Here is a 26894-nt window from a genome sequence, read left to right on the forward strand (position 1 = left end):
AATTTCGAAGTGAGTGGATTCAAGATGAAGATTTAAAACATTGGTTAACTGAAAAAATGAAGGAAAGTGGTGAAAGTGTGCCTGATTGTAAATTTTGTCAGTGCGTTCTTGTGTCTTAAGATATGTGACTTGAAAGCTCACAGAAAAAAAAAAAAAAAAAAAAAAAAAAGGGCATATGCCGCTTCATCCAGTGCAAGACAGTTTACAATACCATTTCAGCCTTTAAGAAAATCAAGTGAAGTTCAGATTGCAGAAGGACGTATGACATTGTTTATAGCAAAGCATAATTATGTGTCAACTTGCGATCCCTTGAACGATTTATGCAAGGGATGCTTCACTGACAGCAAAATGCCATCAATTACATCGATTAAGAGATCGAAGAATAGTGCTATCTTAAAGAAGGTTTTGTATTCACATTCAAATACAGAGGTTGAAGGAATTTTTAGCTAGATGAATCTTGTGAAAAATAAGATAAGAAATAGAATGCAAACGAAAATGATGAATGCTATTCTTGGGATCCGTTCGGGGCTAAAAAGACATGCTAAATTCTGCTTTAAATAAGAAGTACCACCAGATGTTTTGATTATGATAGTAACGAAACAGACATACATTACTTCCACTGAGGGAACATCGCAAGCAGCTGTAGTAAGTTCACGAAGAGAGTAAGGGGCAGGAGGAGCCATAGTTAATAACAAAGGTAAACATTGAATTTATCTGTCTGTCCATAAGGTATCGAGTTGCATATAAAATTTATTCTCATCTTTTTTAATATCAAAAGGCAATATTCATGTGCATTATATATGTGTGATTTCATAGATAGATATAGGTGTAGATACAGATGTATGAACTATATGCAATTTTACACACACACACACACACACACACACACACACACGGTACATACAGCTTAGTGTTGATTTTTTTTAAGTTCTGTAGAATATCCCGTAAATCTAGCGGGTCCAAGCCCAAATCTAGCGGTTTTTAGGGTTCTGGCTAGCGGGAACTGAAAATTTTTGATGGCAACACTGCCAACAGGTTAAGTGTAGTTTGGAAGGCCCTCAAGTGCATACACAAACAGGTGGTTAACGAGGGGTAATGGCAGAAATTATTAAGATTGTGCCATGCAAATTGGAAAGACTAGCAAGTTATTGAAGCAGATTATCAATACCAAAAGCCTCTCAGATCATAAGAAGTTAATCCCAGTCAGTGAAGTTAAGACGTAAAATGTGCAAGATTTATATTTTTAGCATTTGGTGAAAGGGGGGGGGGGGGTTAATGAAGCCGGGCAGAAGCCCTAGTTTTCATACCCCGTTGAGTGACGAAGCTGTCAGTAAACTTGGGAGTCAGACATCTTAGGTTTACAAGAATATACAGTGATGTTACTGTCTCTGGAACTACTTCGAGAACCTGCAGTTAAACGATCATCTCATAACATTCATGGAATAAAAGAAAGTGAGTGAAAGGTCCATATGGGTTTAATGAAATTCAAACTTTAGCAGGGACAATAAGATTCTGGTTCTAAAACTTCCTTTGAATTCCCTGACCACATTTAGCGATGCGTTGTTCTTTTTTTAATATATGTATGCGATGAAACTCTTAACATGGAGTAGGCCATTAATTTAAATAACTTTGGTATTACTGTATTTACCACCAGGGTAACCTATTTTTAGTAAAACCAACATTTCCCAATGGAAAACGGCCGTTTCGAAAAGACAATTTTGTTCCATGACAGTAAGTAAAACTTGACCAAAACTTTTACAGAGAACATTGAAGGGTTGGAAGACTTGTGAGAAATAAATAATATTGATATCCGATTATTCATGAGTACTTAACAGAGAGGTTGGCTTCTTCGATGGTGAAGTTAATTAAAAAATTAATGTAGTATTTTGAACCCATACGGAAATAATTTCATAATAGGAGGGACCAACAAAGAATCTATTAAAATTTTTAGGTTAGATGGACAGATCACATACCACATGTGGTCTTCAGGGTATGTAAAACAAAGAAGGAAAGGGTAATGTTTCATAACTGAAAATTAGGTTTCATTATAGAATAGTGCAATAGGAGTTAAGACATTGGAACTTGCATATTTGAATAGATCTTTCAAATTACAGTATTTTGAATCCCATATACTACCGGTAGAAACCTCTATTAACCAAGTTAAGGATTTTAATAAAAAATTCCCAATTTGGTCCTTGGGTCGTTGTAGAGCATGGCGCAGAAACCTGTGTCCTCCTTGCAGTTTTGAAGTTACTTATTCAAACAGATTAAAGGGCTCAATTTTTTTATGTTCTAAACCTCTTGTTTTCAATATTGGAATATGCAGTTTATTAAAAAAAATCCCCAATTTGCTCCTTGGGTTATCTTGGCACGTGGCGCGGATCCTCCATCTACCGTGCAGTTCAGGTCGTGCTTCCGTATTAATTTACTTGTTCGAACAGAATGAAGGGCCCACATTTTTATTTCCTAAACCTCTTGTTTATGTTTTCCATATTGGAATATGCAATTTAATCAGTTCCTATTATCTTTGTTGATAATGATTGGGTAAAAAAGTGCTTTCGATATATTCAGTCTCATAATGGGAAATGGAGGCCTAGTCTATGGTCGAACAGAGTGCTGCGAGAAGCTGCAACCTGCCTTTTTGAACTCGCCCTCTCAAGTTTGTGTAGCTGTGGTTTTATTTAGTTGCTTATACAATATTTTTAAGTACTGTACTATGATAGAAATGTGGCATTATACATATTGTTGAATAATGTAAGTACCACTAATTTGTCTTTGCTGATATATATTATAGTGAAGTCAACAATTTTCAATATTTAACTTAGCCGGTGATTATATAAGCTGCAGCTCTGCTGCTCGACAGAAGACTCTACGGAAAAAATCCGCCAGCGATCGCTATGCAGGAAGGGGGTGTACTTCAACAGCGCCATCTGTCGTGCAGGTACTCAGTACTCATTGTAAACAAAGAACTCAATTTTCTCTCTGTCGTGCTACCGGCAAGACCTACTAATTCGCTGTTGCTAACTGGATTTGTTTTCACAACTATTTGGTGAAGTACACTATTCTAGTTTTGAGCTTTCGCTGTGCAGGCTTTCTCTTCAATAAATCCTTGCATTCTTTTTTTGATATCGGTTTATTTGTTGATGACTTTGGATAGTTTTTGAATTCCCCTTTGACCAATTCAAAATGGCTGACCCTTCTCAAGTCCCAAAGTTCAGGAAGTGTAATGCTAGGGACTGTTCAAGGCGTCTTCCGAAGGCCTCTATCGATCCTCACACCGTTTGTTCCAATTGTCGGGATAAAACCTGTCAATTGGAAGATCGATGTGAGGAATGCGTTGGGCTTTCGGAATTCGATTTTATCGAATTCCAAAAATATACACGTAGGCTAGAGAGAGATAGAGTCAGGAGAAGTTCATCTCGATCTGTTGATTTTTCCTCTCCTCATGCCCCACAACCTATTCCTTCCCCTGTAGTGGTTGCTCCTGATCCCCCTTCTGGCACTCGAGAACCTTCGATGGCTGACATGATGCGTGCCATCCAAGCTCTGGGTGAGAGAGTTGAGTCTGGCTAGTGACCGTAACCAGCTCATGGCGGACGTCAAGGAGCTGAAGTGTAAGAGTGCAGTGGGAAGTGGTAAAGTGAGTGATAGTGTTGTGGATAGTGTTGCGCTTGAGGGTTCGTCTGTTCGTGCCTGTCATCCTCCTAGTCCGGGACCTCTTGCAAGCTCCCAAGTCCAGGGGAGAAGCAATGTCGTACGACCAAAGGGTTCGAGAGGCTTTAATCAGCGAACAGACGTTCCCTCCGTGGTTTCGGGCGTATCTAACCAAGATCGCCCCACCCACACAAACACGAGTGAGCCCATTTATTCCTCGTCTGCGGAAGAGGTTTCTCGTAAGAAACCATGGACCAAGGTCTCACGACCTCTTAAGCGCAAGTCGGTCCCTTCCGCGCAAGTCCAACGGCCCAGTTTTAGCCACTGGGTCAGTTCGGACTCGCTGCAGTCTTCCGATGACTGCTCACCTCCTAAGAGAGGCAAAGCGGTACCGCCTCAGGCAGTCACACCGTCTGTCGCCGCACCTGCTCCTGCAGACCCTAAGTGGTCTTTGCTGCAGACCATGCAGTACCAGTTAACGTCACTGATGCAGGACTTTCGTGGGGAGAAGGTTGCTGCTGCACCAGCCTCTGGCCTACAACCAACCACACACTCGGTTGTGCGTCCTGTGGACGCTGAGGCGACCTTCCTGCGCACTCCAGCTGAGAGAGTCCCGCCACCCATGCATTCCAGTGTTCCCTGCCAGCCGCATGTTGACGTTCAGCGACGCACGGAACCTTCCGTTGACGTTCGCGAGGTACAACAACCATCAGAGTTGTTTTGTTTTGACGTGGTGCGTCAACCTCCGCAACCCAGTGTGGCTGCCTCTGCTCTCCCACATCAGGCTAGACAGTCTGGAGTAGACGCTGTGCGTCCCTGCGCTGCTATGGTTGTTGCCAGCTCACAGACTGGGCAACAGTTTCATGACGTTGCGTCCGGTTCAGTCACGCGTGCACCCGTGCGACCGGACTCAGCTAACCAGCCGATACCTTCTCCATTGCCGCTTCCTCCTCAATACTCGGATGATGGACTCTCTGATGATGACGATGCGGCACACGTTGATGAACCACATTCGGACTTTGACGAACCCAAGTCCTCGCAACACTCTTTGGACTTTAGAAAAGTTCTTGCTCTGTTCAAAGAGATGTTTCCGGACCAGTTTGTGTCTGTGGCTCCGCGCTCTCCTCCGTCAGAGTTTGCCTTAGGTACGCAGTCATCCTCGCCTGCCTTTACTAGACTCGTACTCGCACGCTCGTCCAAGAGAGCTTTACGAGTATTAGGAGAATGGATGCAGTCCAAGAAGAGTCTAGGGAAGACAGCCTTTACGTTTCCACCTGCTAGACTCTCTTCCAGATCGAGCGTCTGGTATGCCACGGGAGAAGTTCTCGGCTTGGGAGTTCCTGCCTCTGCCCAGGGCGACTTCTCAAGTCATGTAGACTCTCCCCGCAGGCTAGCCATGAGACGCTCTAAGATATGCTGGTCTCCTTCGGACCTAGACCATCTGTTGAAAGGGATCTATAGAGCCTTCGAGGTCTTCAACTTCTTAGACTGGTGTCTGGGAGCTTTGAGCAGGAAGATCTCCCCGACTGAGAAGGAATCTTCCTTGCTCATCATGTCCTGCATGGACAAGGCCATACGTGACGGGTCTAGTGAGCTTGCTGCTTCGTTCGTTTCCGGAGTCCTCAAGAAGCGTGAGAACCTTTGCTCGTTCCTGTCAGCGGGAGTGACACCGTGTCAAAGATCCGAACTTCTGTTTGCTCCTCTTTCTAAGTGCCTTTTCCCAGAGGACTTGATTAAGGAGATTGCTGCTTCTTTGATACAGAAGGACACACATGACCTGGTTGCGTCCTCTGCCCGCAAAGCCACCCCTTTCCCTACCTTGTCTGTTAGACCAAGGATGGACACTCCAGCGTCCCGATTTATTCCGCCCTTTCGTGGCAGAGCCTCCAGCAGAGGAGGTGCTCGTGCCGAAGGGAGACGTGGGAAGAAGAAAGGACCCAAGTCCTTTAAAGGCAGAGTCTGACTGCCAACTTCTTCAGACAGCAGTGGGAGCCAGACTCAAGAACTTCTGGCAGACCTGGGAGAAGAGAGGCGAAGATGCACAATCTTTGAGGTTGCTCAGAGAGGGGTACAAGATCCCGTTTGTACGAAAACCCCCTCTAGCAACGTCTCCCATCGATCTCTCTCCCAGGTACAGGGAGGAAGACAAGAGACGAGCATTGAAACAGGAGGTGTCTCTCTTACTAGAAAAGGGAGCGGTAGTCAAAGTCCTGGACCATCAAACCCCGGGCTTCTACAACCGTCTCTTCTTAGTGCCCAAGAAGACAGGAGGGTGGAGGCCGATGCTAGACGTCAGTGCGCTGAATGTCTTTGTCACAAAGCAGACGTTCTCCATGGAGACCACAAAGTCCGTTCTAGCAGCGGTCAGAAGGGAAGACTGGATGGTCTCTTTAGACCTAAGGGACGCATACTTCCATGTCCCCATCCACCCCGACTCCCAACCTTTCCTGAGATTTGTTTACGAAAAGGTTGTCTACCAGTTTCAAGCCCTGTGCTTTGGCCTAAGCACAGCTCCTCTTGTGTTTACGAGGCTGATGAGGAATGTAGCCAAATTCCTTCATTTAGCGAACATCAGAGACTCCCTCTATTTGGACGACTGGCTTCTAAGAGCTTCTTCCAGTCGTCGCTGTCTGAAGGATCTAAAGTGGACTCTAGATCTGACCAAGGAATTGGGTCTCCTTGTCAATATGGAAAAGTCTCAAGTGGTCCCATCCCAAACTATTGTGTATTTAGGGATGGAGATTCACAGTCTAGCTTTTCGGGCTTTTCCGTCGGCCCCCAGAACAAGTCAAGCCCAGTTATGCATCCAGAACATGCTGAAGAAGGAACGATGTTCAGTCAGGCAGTGGATGAATCTGATAGGGACACTATCATCCCTGGAACAGTTCATATCGTTAGGAAGACTACACCTCCGTCCTCTTCAATTTCACTTAGCTGTTTACTGGAAAAAGGACAAGATGCTAGAAGCGGTCTCGATCCCCATTTCCGAGAAGATGAAGTCTGCCCTGACTTGGTGGAAGGACAGTATCAGTCTCAGAGAGGGTCTGCCCCTGGCTGTTCAGACTCCCAACCACGTTCTCTTCTCGGACGCATCGGACACGGGCTGGGGCGCGACATTAGACGGTCGGGAATGCTCGGGAACTTGGGACTCGAGTCAAAGGACAATGCATATCAACTGCAAGGAGCTACTGGCAGTTCATCTGGCCTTGAAAAGCTTCAAGTCTCTCCTTCAAGGCAAAGTGGTGGAGGTGAACTCGGACAACACCACGGCTTTGGCGTACATCTCCAAGCAAGGAGGGACCCACTCTATGACGTTGTACGAGATCGCAAGGGACCTCCTCACCTGGTCAAAAGATCTAAACATTTCTCTAGTAACGAGGTTCATCCAAGGCAACTTGAATGTCATGGCAGATTGCCTCAGTCGGAAGGGACAAATTCCAACAGAATGGACCCTACACAAGGATGTGTGCAAGAGACTGTGGGCCACCTGGGGCCAGCCTACCATAGATCTCTTCGCGACCTCGATGACCAAGAGGCTCCCAATATATTGCTCACCAATCCCGGACCCAGCAGCAGTTCATATAGATGCCTTTCTCCTAGATTGGTCACATCTAGACCTATATGCATTCCCCCCGTTCAAGATAGTCAACAAGGTACTGCAGAAGTTCGCCTCTCACGAAGGGACAAGGTTGACGTTAGTTGCTCCCCTCTGGCCCGCGAGAGAATGGTTCACCGAGGTACTTCGATGGCTAGTGGACGTTCCCAGAACTCTTCCTCTAAGGGTGGACCTTCTACGTCAGCCACACGTAAAGAAGGTACACCAAAGCCTCCACGCTCTTCGTCTGACTGCCTTCAGACTATCGAAAGACTCTCGAGAGCTAGAGGCTTTTCGAAGGAGGCAGCCAGGGCGATTGCTAGAGCAAGGAGGACATCCACCCTTAAAGTCTACCAATCGAAGTGGGAAGTCTTCCGGAACTGGTGCAAATCAGTATCTGTATCCTCGACCAGTACCTCTGTAACTCAAATAGCTGACTTCCTTTTATACCTGAGGAAAGAACGATCTCTTTCAGCTCCCACTATCAAGGGTTACAGAAGCATGTTGGCATCAGTCTTCCGTCACAGAGGCTTAGATCTTTCCAACAACAAAGATCTACAGGACCTCCTTAAGTCTTTTGAGACCACGAAGGAGCGTCGTTTGGCTACACCTGGTTGGAATTTAGACGTGGTACTAAGATTCCTCATGTCAGAAAGGTTCGAGCCTCTACAATCAGCCTCCTTTAAAGATCTCACTTTAAAGACTCTTTTCCTGGTTTGCTTAGCCACAGCTAAAAGAGTCAGTGAGATTCACGCCTTCAGCAGGAACATCGGATTTTCATCTGAAACGGCTACATGTTCTCTTCAACTTGGTTTTCTAGCCAAAAACGAGCTACCCTCTCGTCCTTGGCCGAAATCGTTCGATATTCCAAGCCTATCGAATATGGTTGGAAATGAACTAGAAAGAGTCTTATGCCCTGTGAGAGCTCTTAAGTTCTATTTAAGACGAACTAAACCTTTACGAGGACAGTCAGAAGCTTTATGGTGTTCAGTTAAGAAACCATCTTTGCCTATGTCAAAGAATGCTTTATCCTATTTTATCAGACTGTTAATACGAGAAGCTCATTCACATCTGAGTGAGGAAGACCAAGCTTTGCTGAAGGTAAGGACACATGAAGTTAGAGCTGTCGCAACTTCAGTGGCCTTTAAACAAAATAGATCTCTGCGAAGTATAATGGACGCAACCTATTGGAGAAGCAAGTCAGTGTTCGCGTCTTTTTATCTTAAAGATGTCCAGTCTCTTTACGAGAACTGCTACACCCTGGGACCATTCGTAGCAGCGAATGTAGTAGTGGGTGAGGGCTCAACCACTACAATCCCCTAATTCCATAACCTTTTTAATCTTTCTCTTGAAATGTTTTTATTGTTGTTTTTGGGTTGTCCGGAAGGCTAAGAAGCCTTTCGCATCCTGGTTGATTTGGCGGGTGGTCAAATTCTTTTCTTGAGAAGCGCCTAGATTAGAGGTTTTGATGAGGTCCTGTGGTATGGGTTGCAACCCTTCATACTTCAGATCCTAGGGGTCGCTCAGCATCCTAAGAGGATCGCGAGGCTCCGTAAGGAAGACGTACTTAAAAAGGCAGAGTAATTGTTCAAGTCGACTTCCTTACCAGGTACTTATTTATTTTGTTTTTGTTATTTTGATAACTTCTAAAATGAAATAAAAAAATCCTTAGTTCATAATAATGTAAACATTTATTGCTGGTCTCTACCCACCCCCCTGGGTGTGAATCAGCTTATATAATCACCGGCTAAGTTAAATATTGAAAAATGTTATTTTGATTATAAAATAAATTTTTGAATATACTTACCCGGTGATTATATATTAAAGGACCCTCCCTTCCTCCCCAATAGAGACGCAGTGGACCGAGGAGAAAATTGAGTTCTTTGTTTACAATGAGTACTGAGTACCTGCACGACAGATGGCGCTGTTGAAGTACACCCCCTTCCTGCATAGCGATCGCTGGCGGATTTTTTCCGTAGAGTCTTCTGTCGAGCAGCAGAGCTGCAGCTTATATAATCACCGGGTAAGTATATTCAAAAATTTATTTTATAATCAAAATAACATTTTGATTATAAAATAAATTTTTGAATATACTTACCCGGTGATTATATATTAAAGGACCCTCCCTTCCTCCCCAATAGAGACACAGTGGACCGAGGAGAAAATTGAGTTCTTTGTTTACAATGAGTACTGAGTACCTGCACGACAGATGGCGCTGTTGAAGTACACCCCCTTCCTGCATAGCGATCGCTGGCGGATTTTTTCCATAGTCTTCTGTCGAGCAGCAGAGCTGCAGCTTATATAATCACCGGGTAAGTATATTCAAAAATTTATTTTATAATCAAAATAACATTTTAGATAATTAAAATAACAACAAAACACTAGCCTCACAGCTGGTGTGAGCAGGGCATCTATGTAACGCTTGCCAGAACAGAGAGCAGTGAAATAAACTTTGCCCTTGATATTTGGGTAAATTTGTAGAAAGAAGAACCAGCCCAAAATGACATGAAAATGTTTTTCTAGGTGATTTTGATGTGTTTTGCACGATTATCACCTTCATTTTCCTCGGAAGTGAACGGTTTTAGACTTTACTCTATAACAAACCTAACCTAACCTAGGGCCCTCTACCCCTACCTAGGCCTAGCGGCGGGGGCTCCAACCCCCCTGCGACCCCCCCTTAAGGCCACAGTGATTTTCGGGGCACTACTGAACCTAAAACAGTAAAATAACACCAAATTCCAGTTACAACCCAAACCTAAGTTTACATTTACCTTAAAAAGAAGGCCCTGGTTGGTCGATATCGCTGTCCAAGATGAATTATCGGTTTCGGCCCGTGGTCCTTGTCGGTCACTATGGGGTACATATAATGGTAATTGTGTAGGAGACCTCCGCGCTCGATTTGAAAGTTTCTAAAAGTAGAAAACGAAAGAAAACAGTAAATTAGAGCTACAGTTACCTTGAAACTGAGATAATCCTCCTACAACCACCTAACTCTTACACAGAAAATGTAAGCATAAACCTACTACTACAATTATGGGGGACCCCAGTGGGAAGCGGGGTTTTTGGGTGGGGGGAGGAGGAGAAAAGTGATTTTTCTGGGAGACTACCGAACCTAATACAACTACCTACCCTACCCTGGGGGCCATGTACCCCTACCTAGGCCTACCGGGGGGGGGGGGGGGGGGGTCTCCGCCCCCCCTGCGACCCCCCCCCCCCGTGACCCCCCCCCCTGCGACCCCCCCTTAAGGCCACAGTAATTTTCAGGGCACTACCGAACCTAAGACACCCACCTAACCTAGCCTATGGGGCCCTGTACCCCTACCTAGGCCTACCGGGGGGGGGGGGGGGGGCTCCGCCCCCCCTTAAGGCCACAGTAATTTTCAGGGCACCACCGAACCTAAGACACACGAGTAACCACACTACGATCACACCGGAATGCTAATTTGTTGTAATCTATACGGCACACATTTTCACAATTAGGGCACTTTTTCTCTGCCAAAATCAAACCATGACGTTGAGCAAATGCAATTAGCAAATCAACTTTCCCTGAATAATGTACACAAAAATCCCCATAGGAAATAAAGCAATTGTCACAAGTGACACAGTCGGAACGGGATGAAGGTCCTGCTAATTGCTCCATACTTCACGGCAAAATGAGCTTTTCAGTTTGAAGGGAGATCCGAGACGTGCAAAAATATTCCTCCGCGGAACTTCACGTAAACTGTGGTAACTGGTGGAAAAATAGCAGGGATAAGTGAAGTAATAAGTGTCAGCATTGGCTAGATTTGTAAAAACCGCCATGATTGGTTTTCAAACAGTGTGACGTCAAGAAAACACCTGTTATTGGTTAGAATAGCATTGAGAACTAGTCTGCCATACGCAGTAAGGCGGTGAAACAGCTCATTTTAGCCAAGACATCACACAGTAAACAAAAACAAACACTTAGAAAAAATCCAAGTGAAACATAACTATACACACGAATATCTTCGTTAAATAGAAGCTGCACATATATTGACTATTATATAAGCGTTCTATATGATATAATAGTGAATTGTAGGTGTTTAAATTCTTCAAGATCTTCCGCGGAGCTCTCCTACACATTTACCCATATAATTTCTTTATTTAAAATGTCTATAAACAAATATCTTGCTAAATATTGTTCGAGATATTGTTTTCGGTTACCATGGCGTCTTTACCACTTTTATATCACGCCAAAGGCGTTCAATGTTTTGCGTGTGCACACTACTATCGTCTCTGTCGACAAATTGTTCGCTGTGATTGATCACTTTGTGCGTACAGTGGAACCTCTACACACGAACGTATCTACATCCGAATTTTTCAACATCCGAAGTAAAATTCGAGCAAATTTTTGACTCTACATCAGAATTTTATTTCGACACACGAAGTAAACATTACGCCATTGAGCGTCGAGTGCTCAGTTCTCTATTCTTGTGTGTATCGTGTGGTTGTCCTCTGTTTGGTCTGTTATTAACAGTGCTTATTTTCTTCCTTTTCTCACATTTCCTTTTTGATTTTACCTATAATCATGGTGTCTAAGAAGCTAAGTTTCAGTACAGGAAGAAGGCAATTCTTTCATTAGAATTGAAGCAAGAAATTATAGAAAAACATGAGAGCAGTGTGCATGTGAGTGATACTGTATGGCTAAACAATATGGCCGGAATAGGCCTATGATCTCGAGGATCATCAAGCTGAAGGCAGCCATTAAAGCAAATAACCATCGAAGGGGATCACCATTATTACAAGACATCTTAGCAATACCCTGGAAGAGATAGAATGCCTTTTGTTGATAGGGATAAAGGACAAAGAGATTGTTGGCAACGATCATTTGTGAGAAGGGCCAGCATGATGAACAGAAAGAAAGAAAAAAGTGAAGCAAAGAAAACCATGATAGCATTAACAAGCTCTTTTAAATAAGACTTCTCTCTTTTTCTGTTTCTCTCTAAACATAGCATTAACATGTTCTTTAAATAAAATCTCTCTCTCTCTCTCTCTCTCTCTCTCTCTCTCTCTCTCTCATTCTTCTTCGCTGTTATAGTGTTAGATATGCCTATCATTTTTTTTCCGAGAGAGAGAGAGAGATTAAACAAAAGTGTGTTTAGAGTACATATGATTTTTAACAGCGTCAACGAGTTGAAAAACAATTAAATGTAACTAAGAAAGTAATAACAGCTAATCTGAATTCCTTTATTAACTAAAACAAATATTGATACAAACACACTTGTGTGCGTATGCACAAACACACACACAGGTGCAAAAATTGCTACACAGTAAGAGAGACGGTCGGGGAGGAGGTAGAGATGGTGACTGCGATAACATACCGTAACTCGTCACTGAAAATGATGAAAATAAAAAATCAAAAGAAAAAAAAAATAAATAAGCTAAGTTAGATTAAAATTTCCGTAGTGTAAGTTACGGTATGTTATCGCAGTCACCATCTCTACCTCCTCGCCGATCGTGTCTCCTCGTGCGTGTGTGTGTGTTTGCGCATACGCACACGAGTGTATTTGTATCAATATTTGTTTTAGTTAATAAAGGAATTCAGATTCGCTGATATTGTTTTTTTAGTTACATTTAACTGTCTTTCAAACACTAACAGTGAAGAAGAACAAGAGAGAGAGAGAGAGAGAGAGAGAGAGAGAGTGAGTATTTATTTAAAGAACATGTTAACACCATGTCTACCTTCTCGCCGATCGTCCGTCTCCTCCTGGCGTAGCAAATCCTACACCTGCGTTGGCCTGTCTCTAAGGTAAAGTGGCAATAAAACACATTTTTTATTTATTATTTCTTTATAATTATCTTTTTTACATGCTTCTTTCATATTATGCAGTTATGTTATTATGTGTAATTATGTGTAGCTATTTATTAAGGATTTATGGGTTTTTAGGCTGAGGAACGAATTAAATGGATTACCATGTATTCTTATGGGAAAATTCGTTTCTACATCCGAACATTTTCTGCATCCGAAGTTGGTTGTGGAACGAATTAAATTCGTATGTAGAGGTACCACTGTATATCCTTCTTCAGCAAGTGTGCGATACGCTGCCCACCCATCACTAATCACAACAGAACCAGGTAAAGTAAATTGTTTAAGTGGAATAAGCATCCCTGCACTTCTGTCTTGGCCTTCTTTGTTAAAAGGAATAACTAATTTTTTCTTAGAGATTCGTTCTATTCCTCCACACTTGGGTAAGTTGTCGACCACGATTGTATTTGCGATGTACGAAGAGCTTTTCGTCGATTTCCACAATGACGTCACGACCACCAATTTGCGGTTGGTTGGAAAACCATTGTTCTGTGAATTCGTAACAAAACGATCGCCAATCTACGCTTGTTCTACTTGACCGGCACCGTATAATAGTGGTATGATCAAAAGATTTTCTTAACCAATGGTTTATAAACAAAGCAACTGCCCAGGGTTTCACATGAACACTGTCTAAAAATGTCCCCTTAAAAAGGCTAACCAAATACGCACACTTTCTACTTCCCTTCTGCTTATTAAGCTTCCTTCGACGGCCACACGAAAATTTATACCTTGTTTCACTATATGTACAAGTTATATCACAGTGAGGACAAATTACTGCTGTAGGTAAAACACCATGTGCCTGCAAAAATGTGATGAATTCGGAATCTTGCGAGTGATATCGTCTTATAAATTCAAAATAGTCTATATCACAACCACGACAAGTTATCTGAATGACGGCCATGCTTAGTACTGCCTGAAGCGCCACAGCGGTAGGAATATTTAGATATAATTGGCTTTCGTTTGTTTAAAATGAGCCAATTATTTCAAAGTATCAAGTCACGTGGTGCGTGAATAAGTTACGTGGGGCAATCAAACGAAGTGTATAGGTGGAACAAAAAGAGGGGGCGGAGCTATGAAGTCATTTTTTGGCGGGAGTCAAAGGGTGAACATCTCTCTTTAATAGCCACTCGAATTAGTAAAAAAAAGTCCTCATTTTTTGTAAACTTAACAAAAATCAATTACGTATGTTTTATTCATCACTGGGCATAACTAATGGTATATTCTTAATCAGAAAAGTGCGCTTTATGCGTTTCTGAAGTATTTATAGGTCGCTAAGCTGGTTCCTCTTTCTAAAATAATACTGATATTTGCGAGTTCTAACTTCGCAGAATTAGTCATTCGTGATACAGAGAACCGTGTAACCTATTAAGAATTCACTCGACCTGCTTCATGCTTTTTCCCTCTACGCACGAGGCAATTTCGCAAAATCTGCCTTACTCCTGCATTGTCCCTCTTGTGCTTCTGCTTCAGTGCTAATTGTGCAAAATTGCATTGTGTAAAAAAGTGATGTAAAAAACTTGTACATATCCTGCATTTATAGTGATTTTGGTATAGAGTGAGATGCATACATTTACGCTACCCCACTCGTCAAACAGTCGACGCTCAAGGCCGGTGCATAATATCAGAGGCTTTTTTAATTTTACTTTGATATTGTAAAATTTAGTACAGTATTTGATATGCAGTACTGTACAGTAGTTAATACAACAATCACTAGCATATTACATAGTGAATATACTTACAAAATAGAAATAAAAACTATCTGTACAACACCGTAACCGCATACATATGAATTCTATGCAGAAGTCTTAACGCATGATGTAGCTCAGCCACCAAGTGGTTGGTGCATAGGGTAGCATACGTATCACATTTTACACTTTTCACCTTTTTTTTTTTTACATCAAAGCCTGATTTTGCACAAAAAGGGCTGAAGCGGGAAATACACATGCGAAGAGGGATGATGCAAGACAGGCTGAGTGAGCGACAGATGGAGTTGGTGCTGTGTGGTGAAGGAAATTGCATGAAGGATGCCAAATGAAAAAGAGCGCAGTCAGTTTGAAGTTGTTGAGCCACGAAAGTACTAAAAGTGAGCCCTCGCCACTTCGCGGTTCGACCATCGCGGATTTTTTTCATACGCATGTATATATATATATATATATATCGCGGATTTTCCGGAAATTTCGAAAATACCGCGATGTGACCGATGGTGGGAGATTGGAGAAAGTAAGGAAAATTGAATCATGATTGAATTTCAATATCAATGAAACTTCGAGGAGCAACAAAGATATCATTTGTTAGAGAGATAGAGAGAGGTAAGGAATGGGAGGTAGTGAAAAGTAGCCCACAGAGAGAGAGAGAGAGAGTGTATGTGTGTGTGTGTGTGTGTTGTTTTAAATGTAATAAATAAAATAATTTGATAGGTTATAACACATTGGTGCTTATGTAATATCAACTGTATACTGTAGACGGTTTGAATAAGTTAAGAAATGGTATAAACGATACTTTGTTAGTGTATTCATACACTCTCAAGAGCGGCAGCTAGACGTCAGCTGATCTAATCACAGCCAAAAGTAAAACAAAAAGAAGTCAACAATACTCGATTTTTAAAACACACCCAAAATTTAAAAACAAAAGTACACGCTTTCTTAATGTGCAATTAATTATTTAAAGAGTAGCAATTTTCTAGAATAAAATGATGTTTCCCAAAAAATAGTGGTTTGCTGATGAAATCGGATGCCGTATTTTTAGCAATGATTGAAATGGATGTAAACTCGGCATAATATTTTAGTTTCGTATTTAATTGACACTAAGAAAACTAATTTTAGTTTCTTCATCTATATGTAAGTATTGTATAACACGAAGAGAGAGAGGGAGAGAGGGCTATATTTTTGTTTAAAATTTACATTTACGTACGTAAAACAACTCTCTCTCTCTCTCTCTCTCTCTCTCTCTCTCTCTCTCTCTCTCTCTCTCTCTCTCTCGTAAATTGTTATCCTGCTTTGCTACGTATGTATGATTTTATATAGATACAGTAAATAATATTTGTAATAACATATTTTCTAAAAGCTTTTACTGTAATATCATTATTTATCACTTTCATCATGCGCGTTAAATGCCTTCGTTTGTTTACTGAGCGTACTTTATGACGCCGTCGTTTCAGGCGGCGTCATAAAGAAAAACATTTCATTTGGAAGTCCTAAGAAAAATTAAGTGAAACATTGGTAATAACAAAATCAACATACTGTACTGAAAAATCAATATAATCGATGCAAAAACTAACCTATACACAGATGTGTAAATGCGTTTGCTTCTTCATTATGATCAGAGATAAACGTAAACAAAACGTTGGTTGCCATTTGTTATCGTGCTTTTTGCCGTGTTTAGGAAACGCATGATATAAAATCGCCTTTAATATTTGTGCCTGTTTTAGTTTAGGGTACTGTAGTACATGCATTAAGTGTTCTGTACATTAAAGGGTAGTTTGTTAACAGTACTACGTACAAGGGAAGGTTTTAAAAGTCTGAATATACATGTTAAATAAATATGTAAATATGGTGTCACTACTTCGCGATTTTCACCTATCGCGGTCGGGTTTGGAACCTATCTACCGCGATTAACGAGGGCTCACTGTATTGCGAAACTGCGAATACATGAATTTTTATTTGACAGGTTATAAGGTTATCAGTATCGCAAATTACCGAATATGCGAAGATAGATCCAGGGCTGACTGTAATATACAGTACAGTATCACCAAGTATTGTTAGATAGAAAATTTTTTTTTGTTAGTGTTTACTGTACACGTGTGTGGCGATTATTCGTGTTACGTGTAGTCTTATGTGTGTACAGTGCACTTGTGTACAGTGACTGGTGTGTTCATACAGTAAAATACACTGTGATATAAACTATGTAAAAACAACATAGTGCAGTACAGTGGGTACATGGTGTGTTAGTCGACCACGCGAAGGCAATGGGTAGCGAGTTGACTCGCCCTAGGGCAGCAAGCATTTTCATATTCTCGATTTTTGTTCCTGCCTCTTTTACCTAACCCTTGCAAATAAGGACTGACTGTGATGTTGAATTGCTAGCAAAGCAAGCCACGGCCGAGCAAAAACCAATTTGAACTAAGGGATTAATTAGATATTTACAACGACGCCAAAATACTAGCCAGGGGGCAACGCATGCAGCGAAAATTATTCCTCTTGCCAGAACATGAAAACGATGTAGTAATGTTGAATTGCAAGTGAAGCGGGCTACGGCAGAACAAAAACCAATATATACAGTAATTAACTTGGCGTATCAACTGGCAGGTAAATCCCTAAGTACAGTAAGGAGGTTTTTGTAGTACAGTACCATGAAGATGGATACAAATGACTCCTTAAAAATTGGTCTTGAAAGTCTTTTTCTATGTCAGGAAGTCCTGGAAAACAAAAGCTTCAGTTTTTTTTACGGCGTTTCATTACTACTACTTGTCTTTTATTGCGGTAACTATTCTTTTCATTTTTTTTTTATTATAACTGGTGTTTGATGATGATGACTGGCAGAAACAAAGTTTAAAAGAATTAATTTTGATACAATATATACATGTAATTAGTACACAGAATGTCTTGGGTGTTTCAAACATTGTTGATGGTGATACCTAGCACAAACACAGCTTTTCAGTTATAATAGTTGACCCACCATAACTCAAAAAGTGGATTTTTGCCAGAAATGAATATAAAAAATGTTCCAAACACCACAAAATACATTACTGTATAAAAGTCTTATTTTCTACAAAATGTTTATTGCACTTTTCTATAATTATACTGGAATTTATTACATAATTTGAATAGGGGTCATAACATACCAGCTTTGTCGCAAACTACAATATGTAAGAGAGATAGATATTATTTTTTGGTAGGATATTTGCTGTGAAACTTGCCAGACCCAGGTTTATGTATAATTTATAGGCAGGCCAGTGGCAAGTAAAGTTGGAACTGAGGATTGCCCACAGAGATATTCGTATACAAACGTAGCCTACAAGTAAGAACATTGGTTAAATGTATGACGCTTTAATTTATAGCAAAACTGGAATTTGCTGTAAGAAATTGATGATAGTGGGCTATTTTGGCATTTTTTTTTTTTACTGATGGGAGCTAGGGCATAACAACTTAAGTATCAATAAACTAAAATGTGGACACTATTTCATTTTCCTACTTCATTGTTTACTTTTACATTCATTTTTGGCAGAAGTTTGCTTTTTGTACGACATAATCATCAGCTGGATTTTGATTCTACACCCGTACAAACCTTTGATTCATTAAGAAAATGTTTTTTTTTAGCAAGGTGGAATGGCCTGTGTAATCATTAATAAAGTAGTTAATGGCAAGTGGTGAGCAAGGGCAAGGAGCCACCCCACCCCCATCACATCTGTCAAAAGCTCTCCACTTGTGTTTTCAGCCACAACCAGCACAGATTTGGTACTGATGAGCCCATTAATAGAACGACTAATTTTACTTCTTTCAGAAAATTAATGCTGGCTATTGATTGTGACTATTTTGAAGCAAGAGTTTCATTTATGTGTGAAATGGTGGGCTTTATGTTGATTTTTGTTTAACAGGCTATAGATCCACACACTTTCATGCTTCTTTCTAAGGCGGTGTTTGTGAGCGATCTTTCCCATGTGCCGATTGTAGGCCTGGGCGTCTGTGCAATGACAGGCATGTGTTTTGAAGGAGAGGAGTGCATGTGCAACCCCCAATCCAACAACAACCACCCTAGCTCTGTACCCGGGGTGTATGCATCAGGAGTAAGGATCCCTCTGAGCTACGTTGGCAGGGTTAATTTAAATTTAAGGGCTGTTTTTCTGGCCCTATCACACATGGAAACCCTGTGCAATACGGGACTGGAAAATCTGTTTGGTGTATACATTCTTAGGTATTTAGTCTCAAACTATGTATAACACATTGTCAAATCCACATTATCAAAGCACTTGGGAAAACAGGAAATTCTTCAGCTTTTTCGCGAAACCCTTAATATCTTCAGACTTAGATATCTAGTAGGAGCTTGTTATATAGTTTTGGGGTTCTAATAACTTGAAAGCATGTGTAACTACAGTATTCTAATGTCGACACGATTTGTTGGCTATACGATGCGTAACAATTTTCTTAGGTATATTATATGTCCAGTTGGGCTAACTTGAATCATTGCCCATATCTCACTCTAGTCTGGCTTTAATAGGCAGTCAGTGTAATTCAATTACTAAAGGAGTAATCCTTTCTCTGGGATGAGACACCTTCTATCATTCTTGCTCCTCTGGTTGTTTATGTTAAGTAATTTCTTAAGTTTTACTTTGGGTTGATTGTAATAGATGGAGTTACTATAGTCAATCCTGGTAATAGCACAGTTAACCATCAGTTTCTTTACAGACTTCATCCAGGTACTTGATTTTAAAAGCAAGGATTTTAAGGTTCATATCTATCAAATCTTACTACTAGGTTCTGGTGACATGTAAGGTTCACCTAGTGTCCGCTGCACCCATTGGAGGTTGGAGGATCTTCCCGTTTTTGACATACAACTGATGATGAGTTTTAGCTAAGCAAAGCTTGGGCCTCCTTAGGTCTTTCAGGTATGCCCTCTGAATTTTTAAGGAGTATGAGCTAAAGCCACTGTCTCCACAACCCTTGTGTCTGGTGGTCCGAGGCCCAAATACCTCCTCCACTGTGAATGTACTTACCCCTACCCTGAGTGTGTGAATGTGCCTACCACTCCCCTATGACAGTGTTCTCCGTTGTTCTGATTCCTATTGCAACAGTGATGTGATTTTTCCTCGCAGGGGAGCATCATTGTCATCGGGTGTTTAGACCTTCACACCTCTGCCTGCAGAGCCTGGGGTGAGGGTTGGGATGAGGAAGAAACTTGCTCATTCTTCTTCCTCCTCCTATTCATCATCCTAGTTGTCCTCTACGACTTCTGACATGTATTGTAAAGAGAGGAGGGAAGAAGAGGTAGTAGTAGTCTAGAAGGAATGTCTCCTTTCGACACACCCTCTTTTTCAGGAGGTGGACGGTAAAAGGACGGAACCACACCTACCTGTAACGGTCCCACTCCTTGATCCCCTGGAGTTGCGACTTGGGCCCCGACTACCTGGTGGTTGGGTTTCCTTATCTATCCCAATAGCCAGGTGGGACAGGAGTGATGGCCCCATACACATTTTGTTCCCCAGTTGAAGGAAGAGTTTTGGCACTTCATCTCCCTTTCTACATGAATATTGGACTCCTGTTCCTCCTCTAAACCATAATACATTGGTTGAGAGGATGGCACCACTTGAGGCTATCTTCGCACCTTCCACACACCAGTGATCAAGTACAGTGAAGTACAGTACTATACATGGCCAAGTCAACAGGGTTATCAACCCCGGGGTCTCGTGAGAAGTAAGAGAGTATTGTGCTGTTGGGTTGGAAGGCAGTGACCTTCCTAGCACCATTCAACAACTAGTGGGTCAACTGAGTTTTTGATGAGGAGGGATGCCTTGGTCTCCCCATTCTCAGATGCAACTTTGCTTTAGAACTCGTCAGTGTAGGGTTCGGCAAGGGAGGCCTAGTGGCTTTTCCTAGACCCTGATCAGGAAGGAGCTGTTGCACGCACAGCCCTTTCAAGCCATCCAACCTGTTCTTTCCCGGAAGTAGAGTGACAGAAGCATGTAAGAAGAGCTATGAGCTGTTGTGAGCATTCCCCCCTTCTCTTACTGGGGAGATTAGGGTTTGCATGTTGTGCTTTTATGTAATCAGACAGGCACACAGAGCCAAGTCTTGGGTAGCATCAGTCTTTTAGGATGGTTACTTTACTACCCTCTTCAGCCCTTCTGCCAGTCCCCCTTACTAATTTTCTGATAATTTTCATCCATTCCTCCAAAATTGCCATGAATCTTGGCCTTCCAGACAGAGGTAGGAGGGATGTTGGAGAAGAATGTGCTTGAAGTTAGATTAGTGTCTCCGGGCTTCTACAGTGTACTATTCCTGGTGGAAGTGTCAACTAAGGGTTGGAGGCTGGTCATTGACTTCTCGGCATGGAATAAATTTGTGTCAAAGTTCATGATGGAAATAGTACAGTCCATGGCAAGTTCCTTCTGAGAGGAGGGCTTCATGCTTTCAGTGAATTTGAAGGATGCTTACTCTTGTGTACCCGTTCATCAGTCATTTCAAATATACTGTACCTCCATTTCTCCCTCTATGGTACGATGTACCAGTTCAGGACTCTGTGGTCAGGACTGTGTACTGCTCCTCATAATGCAACTGATGTCCCCTAGTTGCACTTGGGTGATGAGTGGCATCACAGATCCAAGCATTGGGCTATTTAGCCCAATAGCATCAAACCAATCCATTTTAGTAGAAACTTGCAGTAAACTTAGAGAATGGATTTGTTTGAGTTAGAAATTTACTTCATTACATTTGGAAAAGTCAAATGGAATTCAACTTTACTGTATAACAAAGCTATGACATAGGTACTGTATATACTGCATAGTAAGATACAGTATAGAAAAATCAGATACTGAATTCACAATAGGCGTAAGGTTGAGGGACAGTAAGGCAGTAAATCCACTGCTGCCTCAGCCCCCAACCTCATTCCCCTTCCTGTTTGGTAGTGTGATTTACGTTAGGGTTGGTAGAGTTCAAGAACTACATGTAGTAGGTGAACTGATCGATCTACATATGGAAGGTTGAGTTCAGGCCTCGAAATAATTAGAAATAACTAAAATGTCCACTTATATTGTCCTAAAGAATAGCTTTTTAACAAAAAATGTTTGACACCTGCTAACCCCAAATATGTGAAAGGTTATACTTTATTTTCTACAGTAAATTTTAAAATGTAGCTTCATCAAAAGTATGTCGATACAGATGGCTAGATTTCCTAAATTTACCAGTTCACTTGCTTAACTGAACAGAAAAAGGATTAAGTAGGGTGGGAATAACCGCTTATGATCTCTCTCTCTCTCTCTCTCTCTCTCTCTCTCTCTCTCTCTCTCTCTCTCTCTCTCTCTCTCTCTCTCTTATTTCAAATTGTTTACAAGTTTGTCGCAGAGATTTGAAAGAACAAGAGAAAACAAGTCTCTCTTTCTCTTTCTCTCTCTCTCTCTCTCTCTCTCTCTTCTCTCTTCTCTCTCTCTCATTTCAAATTGTTTATAAGTTTGTCGCAGAGATTTGAAAGAACAAGAGAAAACAAGTCTCTCTCTCCCTCTTAACGAGAGAATGCCTTGATGAAGTCATTGGGCTTCAGCACGGCATATCATTCCCGTGCTGAAGGCTTGTGACGGGCAAGAGGGCTCTCGAACTGGGGAATTTCTTTTCCTCAGTTTGACTCTAAATTTCTCTCATTCTTTTTCTATTACCTCTTATTGCTTATTCCTCCTTCATAATTATCAGCTGTCTCCAACCTTGCTGTCAAAACTCTTTTACCCATTTCACTGTCCAGGTTTTTTAGAGGGGACATTGTATCCATGATCGGTTTTTATTTCAAAATCAATTGTGGGAGCTGTGGTGGTCTTGCCAACTGCCCGAAAATGTTTGGACACCTAGGAGTGTCAGTATTCCCATACTGGCACGCGGAACTATCTCTTAGGAAATTTGGCCTTCGGATTCCAGGGGTTGGCGATTTTATAGAGATAGGACTCTCGGCATTCTGTCCGGTTTGCCTGCCACTATGATTAGAGTGGGGATGATTGTATTCTTGAAATGCTCTCAGTCCCATCAAGCGGGTTTGGCATACACTTGAGCCACTCTAATCATAGTGGTACCATCCCTTTGTGGTAGGGTAGGGAGTGGACATTTGGTAAGCAGCTTTCACAGGTGTCATTGGTGGAGAAATTAATTCCAGGAAAGGCTAACGGTGTCTTCTTTGGAATTTCAGACAGTCTTAATTTTTTCTCTCCCTTAAACTATATTTTTTTCCATTGTTTTTTTTTCATTGTTATTATGACCCCTTCCCTCCCCCTGAAAAAATAATTAATGAGTAAACTTAATATTCCCCGTACCCCTGGATCAAATGGCGAACCCCAGACACCGTTGACGACTTCTGCTTGTTTAAACAGGGAAAGCTCTGTTGACAACCTCGGCAATAAAAAGGATTCCTCCAACAATACTTCTCTGACCAGTGTTGTTAAAGACAATTTATCGACACTGGTGGAAAATGATGCTTGTAATAACCGTAATACTTTACTCTCTGGTTCTGGCTCATTACCAGATCCAACAAAAAATCTGAAAATTCTCCACTTAAAAAACATACCAATTGGTTGTAGCTATGACATAATTCATGAAGCCTTCTGTAGATTTGGAGCAATCAAAGAAATTTTAATGGAGCTTAATGGTAGTAAAGGCTTTTGGGAAGCTTGGGTATCATTTTCAAGTTTTGAGATTGCTTTAGAAGCAAATAAAAATTTAGAGAGCATAAAAATTGACAATTGTTTGATTTCTGGGGCTTTATGTGATAAAGCACCAAGACACCTAGAGGTATATAAACCAGAAGAATGGATGGAAAAAGAAATAGAGCATAGACTTCCAGAAGTAAGAACCCCCAAGCCCCCAACATGGATAATTGCATCTGGAAAGATAGATAATTATAACTATTATAAGATTAGTAAATTTATACAAAAAAAAGTTGGATTAATTAAAAGTAAGGATATTAGTAGATACGGTAAGCAATCTGTTTTGATTAATGCAAAATCAGATACTCAAGCTCACATGCTTTGTGGCATGAAGATTGCAGAAATTGATCCTATTAAGGATATTAAACCACATATGAGCTTCAGCTATGGTAAAGGAGTAGTTTTTGATAAAGATCTATATGAATTCTCAGAACCAGAAATTCTGGACATGTGCCCTGCTAATGTTTGGAAAGTAAGTAAGATCCCTCAAACAAGCATGGTAGTTTTAACATTTGAAACCCCTGTTATACCAGATCATATAATTATTGAGAATGAAAGAGTACGTGTTCGAGAATATAAACCTAGGCCTTTACAATGCTTTAATTGTTTCAAGTACGGTCACCCTTCCCGGTACTGCAATAATACGAAGATCTGTATTAACTGTTCTTTGTTAGAACATGGCCAATGCAACAGAGATACAACCTGTGCAAACTGTAAAGATAATCATAAACCAAATGATAAAAGATGTAGAGAATACAAGAATGAAGAAGCTGCAATCTTGAAAGCAAATGCTGAACATATAAGTGTAGGTTATGCAAAGCATTTACTCAATCGGCAACTTAATTTTGCTCGCGCGGTTAAGATGCCAACAAAAGATTATAATCCACTACCCCTTACTACCACAGGGGGACCAGTGGCAGCACCTGGCCCGTCAGGTGCATCTCCCTTAGTGGTAGTAGCCCAGCCATCTGGGTCAAGTGCTCAGGCTATAAAAGCCAGAGCACAAACCTCCAAAGAGGTCAATATGGTGTCCAACACACCAAAAGTATTGTCACCGATAGGAGCATCTCTCCTAGAGGTAGTAGCCCAGCCTTCTGGGTTAAGTGCTCGAACTGTAGAAGTTCTAGCACAATCCTCCAAGGAAGCCAATGTGGCTTCCACCACCTTAAATGTATTGTCTCAGGCAGAATCTCTACCTGATTTGATGGAGATTGGAAAACAAGATCTTCCAAAGAGGAAAAGGTCCCCATCATCCTCACCTTCATCTAAGTCAGGTAAGTGCCCTACTGCTCATGATCCTAAGGTTGACTCTTATAAAGATTCTAGAAAGAAAGAAAAGAAGAGTAGTGGCCTAGTAAAGCCTTCCATCTCCAGGCCTTACATGGCTTCATCTGAAAAGTCCCAAAAGACAAATGAGACAAAGAAAAATAATAACAAAAGATAATGTCTATCATCCAGTGGAATTGCAGAGGTCTAAGTACTAGCATTGAGCAAATAAAAACTTTAACCAGGGACTCAGACACGAAGGTAATTTGCCTACAGGAAACCAAGATCGGTGACAAACCATTTAATCCTGGACTCAATTATCATCTTTGTAGATCCCCTCCTTTGCAAGCTGCAAGAGCTCAAGGTGGTACAGGTTTTATTATTCACAAATCTGTAAAATTTGAAACAATCCCACTCAATACACCACTACAGGCATGTGCAGTTAGAACTCATATCGGGAAAAAAATTACTTTATGCTCGCTATATATTGAACCATCCTTAGAACTTTTCCTCTTAGATCATGCTGGTAATCCAAGAAGGCTTAGACTTTCTGACCTCCAAGACTTGATCAATCAGCTTCCTGCCCCTTTTATTTTAATGGGTGATTTTAATGCAAAGCATACTTTATGGGGTGGAAATGTGTGCGATAGATGGGGTAATCTTGTTGAAGAATTAATCGACAACAATGATGTAATACTAATGAATGATGGTTCTCCAACTAGGTATGATGTATTCCACAACTCTACATCAGCCATTGATTTGTCAATCTGTTCCTCATCCATTCGATTGGACTACCTTTGGTCAGTAAATGAACACCTACATGGCAGTGACCATTGGCCAATAATGTTAAATTATGTCCATAATCTTCCTTCTCAGTGTCCACCAAAATGGAAGATAGATGAGGCAGACTGGGCAGCTTATGAAAACTGTTCACACACTGATAAAGAATATGATGAATTTACATCTCCAGTGCATGCCTATCAACATCTTGAAAATATTATTGATGATAATGCTAGCAAGTTTATACCTAAAACATGCGGTTTACTTCATCGCTCTGTAGTTCCTTGGTGGAGTAAAGAATGTGCCAACGCAAGAAAAGTGACCCGAACTTGCTTCAGAAGATACTTGAGGACAAACTATTTAGCAGATAGAATAGCATATCTCAGAGCCTGTGCCAAACAAAAAAGAATTTTTAAAAAAGCAAAGAGAGCATCTTGGAAGAAATATATATCTAATATTAATACCAAAACTCCTTCAAAGGAAATATGGGACAAGATTAGAAAACTTCAAGGTAAATTCGTCCCTAAGCCTCTACCAATATTAAGGGAAAATAATAGATATATATCTGACCCCAAAGATGTAGCAGAGGTTCTTGCTAAGCACTTTGCTCATGTATCAAGTGCTGACAACTATTCCCCAGCATTTCAACAAATTAGAGCATCAACATCTGTTGTTCCTCCTGCTTCTTCAAATACTGAAGCTTTTAACCTGCCTTTTAGTATGGAGGAGATGCAAAATGCTATCTCCAGCTCTTCTTTAACTGCCCCAGGTGAGGATGGCATCCGGTATGAAATGATATCACATCTTCCAGTGGATACCAAGGAATTTTTATTAGAAACCTTTAATGGTCTATGGGCTTCCCATACATCTCCTGATTCCTGGCATACTTCAATTGTAATTCCAGGCCACAAGTCTGGTAAAGACCCAGAACTGCCATCTAGTTATAGGCCCATATCCTTGACCAGTTGCATATGCAAACTATTTGAGAGAATGATCAACAATAGACTTGTGTGGTATCTAGAATCAAAAAATCTTTTATCTAACAGACAGTTTGGTTTTAGGAAGAACCGAAGTACTCTAGACCCTTTGCTGATGTTATCAAGGGAAATTTCAAATGCTTTTTCTAACCAAAACCAGGTGGTGGGTGTCTTTTTTGACCTTGAAAAGGCATATGACACCACCTGGAGGGGTGGTATTTTAAAGCAATTGGCCTCGTGGGGTATAGGAGGACATATGTTCTCTTTTATTGAAGAATTTTTATCAAACCGCTCCATTAAAGTGAGAGTAGGGTCAGAACTATCTTCATCCTACATGCAAGAAGAAGGTGTCCCCCAAGGCAGCGTATTGAGTGTGACCTTGTTTGCTGTTGCTATTAATAGTCT

General features: G+C 41.2%; 1 long non-coding RNA gene across 1 annotated transcript in view; it reads left to right on the forward strand.

Annotated features, from left to right (window-relative positions):
- The first annotated feature begins 1134 nt into the window (after nucleotides 1-1134).
- The window catches only part of LOC137634678 (uncharacterized), a 38891-nt gene continuing 13131 nt past the window's right edge, over nucleotides 1135-26894 (forward strand). Inside the window, exon 1 of the long non-coding RNA XR_011042557.1 lies at nucleotides 1135-1452. This is a non-coding gene — a long non-coding RNA (uncharacterized lncRNA). The remainder of the gene's footprint in view (nucleotides 1453-26894) is intronic.

This window comes from Palaemon carinicauda, chromosome 45 (assembly GCF_036898095.1).
Source record: "Palaemon carinicauda isolate YSFRI2023 chromosome 45, ASM3689809v2, whole genome shotgun sequence".
Classification (NCBI taxonomy): domain Eukaryota; kingdom Metazoa; phylum Arthropoda; class Malacostraca; order Decapoda; family Palaemonidae; genus Palaemon; species Palaemon carinicauda.